The sequence below is a fragment of the Ursus arctos genome, unplaced genomic scaffold (genome assembly GCF_023065955.2).
Source record: "Ursus arctos isolate Adak ecotype North America unplaced genomic scaffold, UrsArc2.0 scaffold_8, whole genome shotgun sequence".
NCBI lineage: Eukaryota > Metazoa > Chordata > Mammalia > Carnivora > Ursidae > Ursus > Ursus arctos.
In genome coordinates, this window is record NW_026623100.1 from 32237227 (window position 1) to 32254847 (window position 17621).

The following is a 17621-nucleotide window of genomic DNA, read 5'->3' on the forward strand; positions in this document are numbered from 1 at the left end:
AAAGGTGAAGAGTATTCAGATGTCTTGTACTGCCTTTGGTGAGACCCACTGCAGTGGAATTTTGTGTTCAGTTAGCACAACCAAAGCTTAAGAGCGTGTTCTTTATCTGAATGTAAAAAGACGGCTTTACTGAAGTTGACTCTGAGCCCACAGTAGGTGCATACTTTAAAATCTGGTTTGATGATCGTGTTTCATTGGGGTGCCATTAGACAACAAAAGAATTTTGTTTTCTCACATACATTGGGCTGGACCAATTAGAGTTGCAAAGTCTAAAATGAATTTGACATCACTAATTTGAAAACAAACCAGGAAAGTTCTTTTTTTTTTAAAGGCACGTGTATGCTACTTGGACTGGGAATAACTTCTACCCATAGAATTTTAAGCATCTGAGATATTTTATTGTTCAAAGAAAAGTTGCTGACTTCACCACAACTCTAAGTGTAGTAAAAATGGAGCCCAGGATAGTAAACCAGTTCAGAGCTGAGGCAGAAACATGTAACCTCTGACCTCTGACTTTTACTGGAAAATGATATGCAGCATAAATCCGTGGGGCCTTTTCTCTTTCAAGTGTGTGTATGTATGTGTGATGGTGTTGGGGCTCATGGGGCTGGAGCTAAGGTGATGTCGGCACTTTCAATGTGAAGCCCTATTTTCAACTTCTTTCATGAATTTTCAAAAAGGTGTAAAAGGAATCTAAATTCTTCTTCCCATACTCCAAAATTGCTACATGAGGTCCTAACCTCTTGTTTTATTTCTTTTTCTTTTTCATGTCTTGCTTTAAAAAAAAATACATACATATACATATATACATATATATATATAGTATATATATGTATATATATGTATGTATGTATATGTATGTATATGTATATATATATGTATATATATATGTATGTGTATATATATATATATATATATATATATATAGTCTAGGAGCAGGCAGCTGGCTTAGCTGCTGCTTTGAAGGCTTGCAAACTGCTGAAATGTACTTGAATTTAAAATTGTAGCATGTATGCTTTCTCAAACATAATCTGATAAAAGGATTTCGAGAGGGCAAAGGCCCTGTCCCAGTTCTTCCCCTGTGACATGTCATAACAAGGAATTAGGAATTTTGCATGTTTCCTTTTCCTTCAACAAGTGTTCTCCAAAGGCCAATTTAATAATGAATTTGATTGTAACCAGGAGACATGTATCTTTCACATTACCTGGGTTTTCTACTTACATTGTTTCTCTTTTGTATTTTTTGATATAAGATCACCACCTATTCTGCTTTTTAAAGAATTTTCGCATAAATGGTATCATTTGAATGAGCTCCGTTGAACCTTTCTAAAACAATCCTAGCCCCATTTGACAGAGGAAGAAAATTAGGTATGGATGCCTTGAGCGCTTTGGGGAGGTCCCGGTGCAGCGTCAGACCCAAAATTTCAGCTTCCTGATTATTTGTCTAAGAATCTTCTCCTCCTGCCCTCTTTCCCAGCTCTCCACTAAAGAACTAAGCCAACGACTCCCACCGTGATCGAAAAGAAGCTTTCTGTGTAGACTTGCCCCCCCCCCCCCCCAGCTACTTGAGAGCTGGGACTCAGGAGGCCCTCCTTTGGTCTTACCTGCCCTTCTCTGTGGCTTCTTGTGGGCAGCGTGACTTCTCCCTTGCTAAATGCAGAATGATGCCTGCAAGTGTTGCCGCCACTACTTCTGTGCATTTCCATGCCAACCGTGACCCTTCTAAACCTTTTTTCATCCCTGAGACCTGTGGAGCTGGGTCTTTGTGCAGCCTTCGGATTAACTGTGCACAGCGGCTTTTCCATGTTTGCCCTGCCTGCCTTTTCTGGCAGCCATAGAGGTGTAAGCTGTGCCAGCATTTGTCCCGTAGTGCATGTCCTAAATAGTTATTTACACAGTTTGAGTCCATTTTAGTCAACTGGGTAAATAACAGCCCTCTTCAAAAGATTTATAAATCCATAAATATGTCTTTATACATACCCAATAGACAGAAATAACTCAGTCTGTCAAGAACATATCCAAAGAGGTGTTTCCCCCATAGACAGGAGTAATACATATTTTAAAACTTTCTCTACTGTATTATTTGTGCTGTGTTTCTTTTTCCTCACTCCTTTTCATTTTTCACCACTTTGTTATGGCACCTGTGGTACAAAAAAAGGAAGAAAGACAGAAATCCCTAGGCTCTAGTCCTCTGTTAAATAACCTTATCTGTGTACGATGTAGGCATATAACAGGCTGTGTCTCAACCAAGTCCTGTTCTTTCGGACTTTCAAAGTAAAAAAAAAAAAAAAAAAAAAAAAAAAGTCATTCAGGAAATTTGTAATGTTCTGACAGATTTCAAAATACAGTGACAATTCCTAGTTAGCCTTCCAGCAATTTAGGGGATTTCGAGGGCCTGATGACTTGCCAAATTAGCGGCTGTTGTGATTGATGGAATAGTTTTAGTCCAGATTTTTACCTAAGCATAAAAATATGAAACAGGAAATCCAATGCTGGGCATTCTAAAAAGAGTATATGTAAGATACATAATTAAGAAGATGCTAAAGATTATTATTCTTCAGGGAGTTAATGTTTATTCATGATTTACATAATACATCTTTCCCCCAACTCAAATTGTTTATCACGGTACTTTTCCTATGGCGTCTACTTTCATTTACTAGTAACACTTGTGGCATTTGCAGGAAATTGATTCTTTAATAGTGACGCTCCTTTACGTTGGCATGGAAAAGGAAGGCCTCACGTCTGTATTTGGTTGGGATTCTGCCGCTGTTGCTATGACATTGATTCTGTGCCCTCCTTAACTTCCTCAAAGCACTTCCAAAGCTATGAGATGGAATTCTGATTGTATCCCTATTATTTGCCCCTTTCCCACTTCAGAAGGGAAAAAAGTAAGCTCAGAAATCCCGGAGTAACTGTCAGAGTCAGCTCTAGGATCTCATCTCTTGGCTCTGCTTTGTAACGACTTTAGCACGGGGTGTGTTCACGCCCCCAGGCAGAGTCTCGTACATAAGGTGAGGTGCACGATGGCAGGTACGGGACTCCGTCATGTGTCTTTTTTATCCGACCGTGCACGGCTGCCCTACCGACCAGAACCAGGGTCTGCTCTCGGAAGCACGTGGCTTGGAGCAAGAGAACACCAAGCACATCTGGTGCTTTTCCCCACCGGTGGTATTTGAACTCTTCCCAGGAGGGCTGCCGCAGTCACTCTACAACCCACAAGCAGCGTTAGCTGTGACTGACCATGGTTTGCATTTGGGCACGTCGTCGTCGTCGTCTTCTTCGGTTCAACGTCGAGAGAGGAGTATACAATAGTAATAAAATATTACGGTAACATATTAAGGGCTCTCAGTCAGTGTAGGTATTTCCAACCCTCACTTTGTAAAGGAGATCACAAAAGTTCAGAGAGGCTAGGAGAGTTGCCCAAAGTCACATACGGGTTGGGAGTGGAGTCAGGGCCCAAGCCCACACAGTATGACTCCAGAGCCCAAGTTCCTAATGCCTGTGTCCTCCAGTGCTTTTGTGTGGCTAGGAATGGAAAACAGATTATTGATGGACACTCTTTCTGTTACTAGGTTGAGGTCTCTTTCCCCAACGTCTGCCTGGGCCTGGCCCTGTCTCTGTAATGGTGACAGAGCCGTGAATAGGCCAGAATCAGCCGTAGCCTCAGGGGGGTTATACTCTGCTGGGGAGTGAGAATCTAGTTTTTTGTGTTAAGCAGAATGATTGAGATATTTACAGAGGAGCATGATGATTGATATGATTAATTTGTATTATGTATTAAGAGCCCATACCATTTCGCTCATTCAAAGATTTATTGAATTGAAAACAGGAGCATACAAAACAAATAAGGACATTTCTCTTGCAGAGCATTTCCCATTTAAAGCTCATCTCATTTTCCTCCTTTGTGAGGAAAAAGAAAAAGTATTATTTCTATGTTGAAATTTGATGTAAAACATCTCAACTCTAAAGGGCTTTAATGATTGCTGAAACCTCTAAAACCCACTTCTGAACTTCTCCTTTTGGGGGCAGGACTCAGTTCAACAATAGTATCTTTGCTCCCACTTAAAAAAAAAAAAAAAAGCAAAACCAGCATGTTTCTTTAAAGAGGAATCATTGAAAAGCACTGCTATTTCTTTATAATAATGTGTCAATCGTTGCAATGCCTCTCAGTGTCCCCCCACCCCAGCTTTTGTACGAGTTCAGGCAACCTATAGGCAGAAGCAATCCCATTTATTACTAAAGGGAATCCGAAGGCAGTTGTTTGAGGCTTGCGGGGCCAGCAGGCAGAGCTGGCTGGGAGGGGGCGGGGAGCAGGAGAGGGGCGGTGGGGAAGGGCCACATTATGTTCCAGATGACTAAGCAACGATTTATATACCAGCTCGCCTTTTTACATGAAGAAGAAAAGTAATAACAGCCCAAACCCGGGCATTTGAAACAGTCAGCTGTCTGATGAATAATGGGATAGGTGGGAAGGAGCGCTCTGATTGGATGTCTTAATGAGCACATTTCTCGCAGAGTTTGGGCTGCAGGTCCCCTTGACCTTTGCCCTTTATTGACCAAACTGACACTTCATTTTTCACATACTTCCAATTATGGCTCGGCTTAAGTGTTGCCCTCCCTCCTTTATTTCTTTCCTATGGACAACTTGAGAGTGGTCGAGGCCACAGAAGATATTTTAATTTGCAAAACTACCGTAGCAACTCAGGTTTGGGATGTAATCTGTAATCTGCAGTTTTTCAGATGAGAAAACAAAGTGAACGCTGCTTGTTTAGAAACCGTTTTCTTTGCCCTTTTTTTTTTTTTAAATCCCAACTGATTTTTAAAGCAGTGTTTATAATAACCTCAGAACCCTGTGAATCAAAAAAATGTTTGGGTTTTTTTCATTCCATTTGTCTGCTGGTCAGGGTAACTTGAATGATCTCTATTTGTTCACACTTACTTTTTAAGTCTTACACTTCTGTGGGGGCTTCTTGTATTTCAGTGGTGCCCTAATGCTTTTTGACTAATACGCTTCGGAGAGAAAAGTAAAATATAATTGTGACTGCAGGCCTTCGCCCTTAGACCACTGCAGCCCCGCGTGTTACTTTAGTTACATTTCATGTCGGTCTGCAGATTAAAGAGTGGCCTTTGCATGCAGTGGCAGACAGAAGAGGAAAATGATTTCCTGATGGGAAAAGTCAGGTGTAAAAAAGAAAGGGGAAGTTATTACACTCAGCAAATCCCTGTTATCAAAAGGTCCATATCATTAACTTATCAAACATGTTGAACGAGATGGATAGACAGAGAATTGTTTTCCCCAGCACACCCCGTGCTGTATATTCACCTTTCCTTTGACTGACTCATCAAATGCGAGTGTTTTCTGTTCCCCATTCTCTTGACTTCTAGCATCACGAAAGCAGGTCATCTTAAAACAAAGAAAAATAACTTCGTCATCTAAAGAGTAGTGGCTGAATATTTAGGGGGCATGCACTTGGCCATGAGTGTTTTCACAGAGAGCGCATCTTCTGTTAGGCTATATCGCCGGTAAGGTGGAGGTCAGTGTTTTTTTATCTTAAGCAACTGAAAAATGCATTTGAGATTATTTACTTCCAAATATATTTCCCTCTGACACAGAAGTATTTGTTTCAAAAGTGCATGAAGTGTTCCCTACTTTATTATGTAGCCCTCTGGCATATCCATGGCATAATTTTACTATAATATGGTAATAAAAGAATATGTAAAAGGCAGACCAAGGTTCTGTCTTTTTCTGTAAGGTGACCTCTGTTACCAAGTAACTGCTTTACTTATGAGCTTATTAAAAACTCAAAAAATGAGCTTTTCATACTTCACAGGCATTGATGTGAAAATGAGCTGTCCTGTGAGTAGTTTTCTTGATCATTTTTAGAACAATTGATTAGCCAAAGAGCTCCTGTCATTAGTTGACATTGACTGATAGCAATTTGTCACAAGCTCTGAAGGTCAGCTAGACAGTCGGAGTTTCAGCCTGCCTTTGATTGACCTTTACTGGTTCTATCCTCATGTGATGGGCTTTGACTAGGTCTGACCCTCAATTGGAAGAGACAGGGCATTCGTCAACAGGGTCATTTCTCATATTTTCTGTTGATTGCTCATTTTTATTTATGTGTGAACTCATGGTCTGGATATCTTATCACATATATACTCTAATTTTTGAAATTTAAAAGGTATGATCCTTGTTAAGCATGGCCTTAAAACCACAATTCTGTTTTCCCTTTGGTTTGCAGTGTGATAGTGGACTCTGTACGTGGTGCAGCCTTGACTGCTGACACTTACCGTTGTCACCTATGCAGATACTGGAGTTTTGTGGCTTGTGATGGATGCATGCATGTCGCATGGAATTTTGTGGTTGTTGCTGTTGTGGTTGTCTCTTAAGAAATACTGGCTCCGGGGTGACTTGTAGAAGTTCTGAAATTATAGCCCAATTCTCTGACTTTCCTAGAATTAATTACCCTGGGCTCTCAAGAGTCATGTGATATTTTTAAATAAAAAATGAGTAAAGAATGATAGGAAAAATGATGTTATGTCAGTTCATCATTTGGTTTGCAGCCAGGAAGTATGAAAACTTTCTAAAAAGGTACCTTCTTCTCCGTTTCCCTCAGCCTGCTGTAAGTTAGAGGAGGCCCCTCTGACTGTTAACAGCGTTAGCTTTTTGGTGCGACTGGAATATATTTTCTGTTATAGTGGACTCAGAGTTAGTTGTTTGTAATGCTCCGTTCTTTTCTTTCCAGAACTTTTCTTTCCAGGTATTTCTCCCAACTGCATCACATATAGAAGAACATATTCCACTCTCGTATTAATAACATGGGTTTTATTGCCTCGTGTTAATAGTAAAAATGGCGATCCGAGCTTTAAAAACCCAGATCCTAATGTATCATTATTTAATTATTTAATGCAGTTTCTAACGAAGGCCTTTCTTTTGTCTAGTTCTCTCTCCCTTTCCCTTCTTGATTCTGCATTGGGTTTTAAGCTATAAGCAATAACTTGTTTTTCAGGTCAGCCTTCCTAGGCATTCCAGGGCTATCACACACAGCCTGCCTGGCGCGGCTGAAACCCGTGTTTCGGTTTCTCCCCAAGAAAATAAACCAGGAGAGAACCCATTGTCCTGGGTGGTGGATCCTTCACGCCGTGTCATTGTTGGCAAAGCAGAAGTGAGGAAGTTAATTTTAGGGAGGTATCCATTTAATGTAGCCCAAGGAGATACAAAGAGTTTAGAATTGTACTTGCTTTTGCAGATGAGCCAAAATATTATCAAGAGTTGTATTTAAGGGGGGAAATGTAACACATTTGACATGTGACACATTCTAGTCAAGTCGTCAAGAATGGATTAAGCGCTTACCGAATGGCAGGTGCTCCGTATGAGGCTGTAAGAACGAGGAGGTCATAGTATTTGACCTCAGGAAGTTTGTGTGTGCTACCAAGAGCATCAAGCATATGTAAGTGGAATAGTCTCTAAATACCGAATATTCCTAGGGAGCTGCGAGCGTATTTATTTCACAACATGCCAAAGACCCAGACACGGTGAACTCTGTGATCGGGGCAGTTGGCTGAAAGACAAGGTGGGAGATGTTTGGCCCAGTTGGGAGAGGGACACCTGTCCCTTGGTCCTCTGACTGCTATAGGGGTTCAGCATCTGGTGGGCCCTGTGAGATCAACGTTGATCCACAGGCTACTCTCAGGAGCTTGGTTCAGCCCCCGTGCATAGCCATGAGGTTACTCAGGGCCTTTGCTGCCTGAACCACTGGTCTCCACCGTTAGTCACCTGGCTGCTGACTCTTACTCATCCTTTGCAGGGAACTCTAATATTTTGAGGGAGAGGGGATGCCTTTGGCAATCTGGCAAGGTCAGTGGATGCCTTGTCAGTGTAATATTTTTATTAATGCATAAAATAAAACACGTAAAGCTACAAGGGAAACTAATTATATTGAAATTCAGTTATCAAAATATTTTAAAAACAAATTGTAATACAATGATATAGTGTTTTGTTAAATATGTATTAAATAACAAGGTCTAGCAGTGATTCTGTCGTCTACCACATTTTTGAAATAGTGATGAATGTAAATGGTGTTTTAAGATGTTTGTAACAACTATATTGTTGTATGTAAATATGATTTCTTTTGGTGACAAAGTCACAGGTCCTGCTAATGGTTCTGTGGTTTGTTACTTACCTAGATACACACTTGAAAGAAATGCTAATTTCAGTTAGGGGTTAGTGAGAATAAAATGTAAATCTTTCCCCTTGCAAGTAGAAGGATCTTCTGAATTCTAACCCTGGGCCCCCTAGGTGGGGAGGGTCTATGTAGCCCAAGTTAAAAACTTCTGAACTTAACCTAAGTGTCACCTGCTGGAAGTATCCTGTGAACTCCCAGAGTGGAAGAAGTCACCCTCTTCTGTGTTGTCATGGCATCCTGTGTCTTATCCTCTCTCATATACTGAAGTGAGCCATTCGTGCACCAGCCTCCCCAGAATGCTTCCTGGGAAGGGACTATGTCTTCTTCATCTTTAGATCTCCCGTGCCCAGAATAGTTATGGGCACATGGCCATGGGTGGGTCATTATTTATTCAAGAGGATTGGGAACCCTCTCATGCTTTCAAACTGTGATTACACTACATTCTCTCAGCACTGATTTCTTCTGGGTGCCAGATGGCTCATCACAGGGCAGTCTCAGTCAAAATGTAAATAGACACTGAGGTCTTACCTGCCCAGACTCCCAGAGATACATTTTAACAGAAGCGCTCAAGGAAAGACTCAACGGGTAGTCCTTTCAGCATTGGTGGTAGGTGGGTTTGGGGATGTACCTCAAATCAGGCCGCCCACATGATCACCTGCTCTGCCTGCCCCCGCTCTTGGACACCATCCTGTGGCCCTGAACGGGCTTCTAGCAGACGATGGGTGGGGACTGGCAGCAAGATTTTAGGATCTTTTACGGGACCTTATGGTAGGGTGAATTGTGAATGCTGAGACAGGACCCTGTGTTACCCTAGGAGGACGATTTTATGTCTCTGCTGTTCCCAGAGCAGACATGATTCCATCCCGTGGGATGTGAGAGTCAGCTCTGCTCCTGAATGTATCTCCTTCCTCCATGAATGCTAGCACTAATTAAGGATAGTGGTAGAGGTTTTGGCTGTTGGCCTAGCAAAAACTAACCCAAACAGTAAATTTATGCCAAGCATTTTCCTTAAAAAGAGGTAGGCGTTGTCTACCTCTTACATTGATTGGTCCCAGAAGTGTAGTTGGTAAGTTGGGTTTTGCTCAAGTGTCTGGCTTTGTGGATTAGTTCAGTCTTGCAGATAATTTTCCATAATTACTTAACCTAAAAGCATTCTGTTTGATTAGTACAATTAGCTTTGGCTTTCCCCCATTTACCAATATCAACCCGTATGCATTCCCTTCTAGACATAGCTCATCTTATTTCCTAACAAAGGATGAAAGAAGTAGAACTTACTTTTACTTCTTTTTTTTAAAGATTTTATTTATTTATTTGAGAGAGAGAAAGAGAGAGCACGTAAGCATGAGTGGGGGTGGGGAGAGGCATAGGGAGAAGCAGACTCCCTGCTGACCAGGGAGCCTGAAGCAGGGCTCAGTCCCAGTCCTGGGATCATGACCTGAGCCGAAGGCAGACTCTTAACCAGCTGAGCCACCTAGGCACCCCATCTTTTACTTCTTTCTGTATCAGCAGAAAAAGAGAATATGAACATACCTAGAAAATCTTAAATTTTCTTCAAATTTGTATATTTTTATGGAGAGAGAAATTGAAGAGTGAACGTAGAAAATACTGAACTTGCTTGTTGCTAGATTATTAACATTCGATCAATGCTTTCTCTTGAAAAATTTCACTTGTCTGAGTTTGAATCTTTCCTTGAACGCCCCTCTCACAGCAAGACAGATAGCACCTTAATACCCTTTAAATTTTGATACTTTAGGAGAAGAGGATATATCTTAATTTTACTATATATATATATATATATATATATATATATATACTCTCCTTCTTTCTAAAAAAGAGTTTAAGGAAATTAACAAATGTATATAGTATACAATAGGATAACAATTTAGGATGTGAAGAAATGAGAACAAAAGGAAAACAAACAAGAGGCCGGCCATAAGGGCAGTACAGAACAAGATGAATTGTAAAAGATCACGTATAGTTGCTAGAAGTAGTCAGTGTGTCTCTGAGCTACCTAGCGGCCAAAAGCAAGAGTGAAATATAATTAGTTACAAAATTTACAGAGTCCACAGAAGTTGTCTGGGAGAATCCCTCTGACTGGTGTGAGGACTGGAACGAGATTCTCTCACGCGTCCCACCCGGGGAATCCGGTGGGATTTCTCCTCTTGCACTTGTGTCAGCTCCTTGCCTAGTGCTGCAGATGGCCAGATGAATATTCGGTTGGCCCATTTGACTAGATAGATGCCTGGATTCATATTCAACCCAATCTTCCTTTAACTACGTGGCACTTAAGCGAGTCTCGATGTCCATGGTTGAAACAGATGGCAGCCTGTCTTCTTCTGAGGCTGGGCTGCTGGTTGTTCTGTGACACCTTTCCCCCTTTTCTGTCTCCTTCCTCTGACCATTTTATGGTGCGCTAGCTCCATTTCCCAGTCTTTTCTCCCCGTCCCTGGGGCCGGTGATGTGGGTGAGAATGCTCTTGTCCCTCTGGTTATCGTCCCCTGAAACAGGGTTAATGGCACCCGAGAGGTTCATTGAGCGGTGAAGAACTGGGGTGCCAGCTTGGGAAGATTCAGGTACCTCACTGTTTAAAAATGGACATTCTGAGGGAATGCGATTTCAGCCTACACAATCAGAGGGATTGCGCATTGCGAACATTTGGTTCATTACATCCCAGCACCAAGAACATCCCCTTATGTGCAAGGAATGCATTTAGCATAAATAGAAAATATTGCTTGATATTGTGAAGCTTCTGAGAGGAATATTCTCAAAGATAATGGAGGAAAGACAGAAACAGCACCATTCCCTAACTTAATGAGTAGACATTGAATGTCTACTATGTACCAGCCCAGTGCTAAATGTGAGAATTCAGAGCGAAGAGGCTGTTCCTGGAACCGAGAAGCTGACAGTCCAGTGGCTGCGCAGGCCGTTCACATCTGGTAGGTTAAGGCTCGTGACTGAGTAGGCCCCGTGTAAACTGGAAGTAGAGGAATGGCACCTAACAAACTGGCAAAGAGGGAGCACACACCTGGCAGAGGGGTGGCCTCTCCCTGTCCTTTCACAGGAGCACCCTTCCTCCATCACAACACCCTTTTTCATGGAGCCGGAGTGGGACTCGGACGTGGGTCTCCACATGGCACTCCCATCCCCAGAGTTGGCCCTAGCAGCAATGTGCTTTTTGTTCCCAGTCTTCCAGCTAGCTCCCCCAAGAGGCTGAGTCTGTGATGGAAACTTGGGGCAGGTAAAGTAGAAGGACATGGGAGGCAAAGAAATGAGTTGGTGTGAGGGCGAGGAGGGAAGTGAAAGCCTGACCCTTGGAGGCCGTGTGTGCTTCAGCATGCTCACAGAACAGGGTGCGGGAGAGGAAGAGTCTGAGGGGAAAGCCAGATGCAACAGGGGCCAGACCGTGAAGGATCCAGAGTTGGGAGTTTGTTTGGGAGGCCGTGGGGAGTCATGGCAGAGCTGAGTGAAAGAGGAACAGATGCGGAGGAAGGCTGGAATCACGCTGCAGTTATTCTGAAACGTTGAGTACGTGACAAGGCAGAGGGAAGGCGCTGGAGAGGAGAGCTTTTGAGGAGACTGGACCAGACCAAGAAACTGAGGGGACGCCAGGGGTGGTGGGTTTGGAACGGTCTGGGATGATGCCAGGGTCTCAGAATGCTGCTGCCTACACCACAGGTCCCTTCTGGAGGGCTCATTGTTTTCTGAAGCGTAGCTTCACCTCTCCAGATACGGGGACAATATGGCTGGACATTGCTGCGTATGGCTTTTTCCTCACACCCTGGCTGGACAGAAACAACACTTTTCCTACCCCTCCCTGAGGGTCGCTCACGGAAGTCCGGCCACCACTCTGTCTCTCTGTTCGCTGCTTTCCCGCGGGGAGGGCCCTGGCTCCATGGGGACCCGGGGGCTGGGTGGAAAGGAAGAGGCCAGCCAAGCTATCATGGGAATTCCATGACTCATTTCATCAGTTTACTGCTCTGAAAATGAGGTGACTTCCCCCTTTGCTTGACAGCTGATTGATGAACATTTCCTGAGTATTTGCAGAGTAGATGTTTTGTTACACGGGCCTCAGTGTTCATGGACTCCCCCTGGATTCTCATCCTGGTGGGCTCCAGCCCCTTCTCCTTCCCAGGCTGCTAATGTTTCTGTTTATGCAGAATCTTCAAATCACCTGCCCAAGACTTCAGAGACTCCAGGGCTGGAAATAGTATACTCTTGGGCTGCTGATACAACTCTGACTACATTTACTTTTTGCCAGAATACTAGAGAATGCAGGATAATTTTTTATACTGACACAGTATTTGTTTAGACTAAACACTGTCACCTGGTACTTAGTATGCCTATGTTGAAAGTTGTTCTTAAAATTAGTGTACTTCATTTTCTGTGTCTAGAATTTTTTTTGTTTGTTCATTTTCAGTTTTCACTTTCTTTCCCAGGATGTGGGTTTGCGTATTTTTAGGAAGATTGTCCTTTACTTCGATTCCAGATGTCCCGATGCTCTCGATAGGAAAGGAGTCAGCTTTGGAAAACATGAATTGCTCTGCGAAATGATAGAATGTTCATAAAAGCAACATAGCAAGGAGTGTAATCATTTCTTCTAGTCTCCAAGAATGTTCCTTAGGCTCATTTTTCATTACTGAAGTGGAGACAATAGGTTTGTAATATGTGGGTCAGAGTCATCGTCTTCGATAGTGGCCATGGTCCTTAGATTTAATTTTCATATTTCAAATGGAAGCGGTAGGTTTAACGCGTCTTACTTTGCAGCTAGAACAGATTCTATTTTTAATCTGTGAGTTGAGAATGGCGTGGAGCCAGGTGCTGCCCAGGTCCAAATGCATAGTTCCTGTATGTATCAGTGAGTTTCATGATGGATTGGACAGAAGTATGTGGCCTTTAGCCCAAATGTCTATCTGACTCCTTAGAATTTAACATGCTGAACAAATCCTAGCACTTTTCAAGTTAAAACAAAGTGTTTTCTAACGTAGCAACCATGCTGGCTTAAAGGAATAATGCAACAATTCCAAACAGACACACACACATAACCGTAGAACTGGTTTTCAGACAGAGAGAGGCAACTGGGCTCAGGAAGCCGGGCAGGATAGTCAAGGACGTGGCTGTATTGAGCCACACAGAATTGCCTTTACACAGAAGAGGTAAGGGGAGAAAGCTGTTCCTTTGGATGGTACCTGCTGGCGGGAGTACACACGTTGTTGGCGAGTAATTCTAGCAACGGCCCTCCTGTACTTCCTCAATCCTATTACCCTGTGGTGGGAATGGAAGGGCTTTATTCATTCAGGACTGACTGATGTTTGCATCTATAAATAAATGGACTCAAATCATAATTGTAATAACAGGATTCTTTGATTACCTGGCAATGGCCTTGTTCTGAGATAGCTTTTGGATCACCTGTTCATTGGGAACATTTGACAGACCTCATGTTTATTACCCAATTGAATGTCAGTAGCAATTGCAGCTAAAGATAAACAAAAATGCAAGTACTTGTTGACCTTGACTTTTTTCCACAAGAGATTGGACTTGATGGCTCTATTGCTGTTGAGCTGATAAGGGTTATAAACAGTAGTTTAAAGAAAATGTTTTATTCCCAGAGGAAAATACCCTATTTGCTGTGGGAAATGGCACTAGCCTTGTGTACCCTTTGCCAGATTTTCTTAATTCACTTTTATTTGGCCTGTGGGAAAAGGATATGGGGGGGAAAACTTCTTATGGCTTTAATGTAGATTTGCGTAGATGGTTATAACTCGTGAATGGTGTAGTTAGCAGACTGAATACAATTTTAGAAGAAGCCAATGATGTTTCTATGATTTACGATATTTAGTAACATGATTTCTTTTGAAACTATCGCGTTACTATAATATTGTGTTTCAGAGATGCCGATCTTGTAAAAATGCACCATGGTGCAGAAGTACTCTTTCAGATTCTAATTAAAAACATGAAAATATCATTGGTTAGTGATTTCACTGGGGGCAAGAAGAGAGGAGATTTGACCTGGGATCCCGCAGAAATACACTGCGGGATGTCACAGTCAGCACTTTTCTTTGGACACCAAGTGTTAAGTCCCAGATTTGAATCAGGAAACTCTGGGCCATTAAGGATTCCCCATTTCTTGGTGAGGCATGAAGACTTGGTGACCTATCCTTTCTGCTCTTAAAAATCCCACTGCATTTTCCTTGCGAGGAGAGGTGCTTTGGCTTAATGCCCCTGGCTTCAACTTTTGCTCTTAAAATGTTGTTTTGATGCATAGTGTAGTGATGGCTGAATTGATTTCTGTGCATAAACGGTGGCCTAGATTCTTGCCCTGTGGAAATCGATGGAATTAAAAACTGTAGGTTCCCAGAGTGTTCAGAGGTAAGCAAATGATTAGATATGCATGCAGGGGGAAAAATTGAGATGCTCATAGAATGGAAATAAGGGTCTATATAATTTGCAAGTTTAATGTAAATGTAAGCCACTAATACAACTAATAATTTAATGCTAATATGTGAGAGTAAGTAAATGTAATTCTAATCATTTCCTATTTGGTGTGTTCTCAGAGAGTTCTGAGTAACAGTGTACTGTATCGGGATATTTCCCTGGCTACCTAGGATGAAAATCAGGTCTGCTGACAACTGTGGCCCTTATGAGACCTCTGGGATACTAGCGACTCAGGACTAGAGGTTCTCTCTAGATAGACGTTTGGGACAATCTGGGATTGCAGAATCTACGGCAGAATTTCCTTCAGAGAGGTTTAGAACACTGGCTATGGGATTTCTTGAATAGGTATCCAAGATCTCATCCAACGTGCCCTTTTAAGTAGTCATGGTATTATTTAATAATAGAGACTATATTTTTTTCTAAAAATATTAGACCTTTTCCTCTATTTTTCAAAGTACAGACTTCCTCGTGAAGGTGTCTCAGGCCAGCTTTGGATACATTTTTTTGTGAGAACAGGTCCACGGAATGAAATTTTAAAATATAAATAAAGAAAGCCATACCATCTATAACCAATAGGGAATGTCATGCTGTCTTTCAGAAAACAATGACAAAACAGAAGAGTTCCACTCTCCCCGGTCGTCTTTGCTAGGTGCCCCCCCTCTTTTTTCCCCTCATGAATTTCTTCGGAGAATAACTGCTTGCTGACTTCCACTTCTCTGTGAAACTTTTGTGAAGAACAGTGGAAATCTCTGCAATGACAGATGCCATAGCAGATTATTATGATGTCCATTACTTGGTGAATGAAATTAGGAGGAGTTTATTTCTGACATGGCACCTACCCTTCCCTGTGACAGAAAGGCTGTAAGCTAGAATCTGTGTTAAAAATCACATCCTCAGGAATCCCGGGGATTCTCTGATGGATACATTAGAGATGAGCAGAGGGGAGTCCGCTGCCTCCGGTGTCCTGGTCTCCTGCAGCAGGAAGGTGCCAGGACTCTCCACTGGGGCTCCTCCTGGTTCTGGGCTGCGCGAGGGGAATGTGGGCGGGGAGTGCTCGCTTTCCTCCTAGCAGCCACTGAAGGATGTGGCAAGGACCTGAATTGTTTGTGGCCGGCTCTCTATCCTGCTGCTAGAAAGACTTCTGCGTTTATCTGCATTTTTCGGAGCACCAGTCGCTGCAAAGCCACCTCCCAGGCCACTTTGTGGGAAAGCTTTCTTTATGGTGGATGACGTGGCATTTCTTGTCACTTCCTCAAATTCCTTCCCGCTGCCTATCAGCATTGCTCTGGACTTATCTGGGTTGAGCTTCAGCCAGCCAGAGCTAATCCAGGTTCCTATTTCAGAGGAGCGGAATGACAGCGATGACGCTGCCGTTTCTCCGCTTGTGACCTGGGGTGCAGAGAGAAGAGGGGTGCAAGAGTTGAGGGCCCTCGGCTTGGTTCTCAAGACTGGTACCTTTAGTTTCTTCTTTGCCCCCCACAGTCCTGCTTCCCCATAAGGCTGACAAAGGTGTTTATTTTGATGTGAAGTTAGGATGTAACTTTTCCAGTTTTAACCCAAAGAAATAAAGACGTCTTTCCCTGAGTAAACCTCCTTCCACAGGGGTCAGCCCTGACAATTTTGAACCTCTGGGGCGGGTGGGGGGGGAGTCCTCTGAATTGGGATTTAACATATCAGAGATGTGGCTTTCTTGTTCTGATCTTCCATTGTTCAACAAATATTTATTAACACCTACTCTAAGCCACATACAATGCTGCGTAATAGGGAACATGTCCTAAAAGTAACATTTTTTCCCGCCTTCCGTCTATGAAATGTGTCCAGCTAACTTAGTTTGTGGGGCCTCCCACCGCCAATCTTATAGCAGGGCAGCCCTCCATGTCTCCATTTTATAGGTGAGAATTGCCAGAGGTCTGACAGGACGTGTATATGTGGGAAAACCCTGGGACCTGAACCAGCCAGGTTTTTCAACTCTGACACCTTTCTTTTGTATCTGGTTAAGAAGAAACTGATATCTTCTTAGTTCCCTTACTTCTGAGGTTCACCAGTTCTCTCTCATTGGGAAGAAAGAAGAGAGAATAAAATAGGAAGGATCTTTAGAATGAAGTGATAAATTATTGCTTAGCATTATATTTCATTCATTCATTCATTCATTCATTCATTCATTGAGTAACTCCTGTATAGCAGGCATTGTGCCAAATCCTGAGACAACAAAGATGAATAAGACCAATTCCTGCCCACAAGGAATTTACAGTCCAGTGTTTGATTCTGCCTTCACTCCTGAGTTAAGAACTGTCTGGGCCACACCGATTTGTGACGCTGTTCTCTTTAAGATTTACCTCCTCCTTCATCCGATTCAGTTGATGCACTTCACTAATTTTCAGGCATAAGGGGGTTCAGTATATGAGTAGAACTGAAGCAGTCTTCCGTTGGTCTTTCCTCGTGGAAAAATGGTGTAGGTTTAATTTCCTTGTGCAGAAAAACAACTTAAACTTGCCTATAAAACCGGGTTGTGTTTGTACCTACGTACAGGGTTTTCGAGAAGATTAAACACGTTGATGTATAGAACTTAGAACAGTGCCTGGCACGAAGTATGTGTGTATGTGTCTGTGTATGTGTTAGCTGCTATCGTCGTCATCATCGTCATCAGCTGGTTTGTTTTTCTCTCTTCAGGAAAGAAACTGTGTTAGGACCGGTGCTCATTTCTGAGTGGGAGTGATGGTATAAGAAGGAATCGAGAATCTAGTACTGTTCCCTTCCCAGTGGAGGGTGCTTGTCTGCCCTTTCAGGACAGGGGTCATTCTGTGGTGGGCCCCTGAGATTTCCGCTCATACAAGACCCCCTTCTATTTTCCATCGCTCTCAAATGTCCCAAGTCATGTCTGTCATTTTTACTTTCGGAGGCGATGATGAGGAAGTGAATAATTAAGAAGAGACATGGGTACAAATGGCACCTTTCTTTCTTTCTTTTTTTTTTTAATGGTTTTTTTTTAAGATTTTATTTATT

The 17621-nt window shown here is 42.6% G+C and overlaps 1 protein-coding gene across 4 annotated transcripts in view; it reads left to right on the forward strand.

Annotated features, from left to right (window-relative positions):
* The window catches only part of MEIS1 (Meis homeobox 1), a 133206-nt gene that overhangs the window by 30705 nt on the left and 84880 nt on the right, over window positions 1–17621 (forward strand). The gene's annotated exons all lie outside the window — the stretch shown is intronic.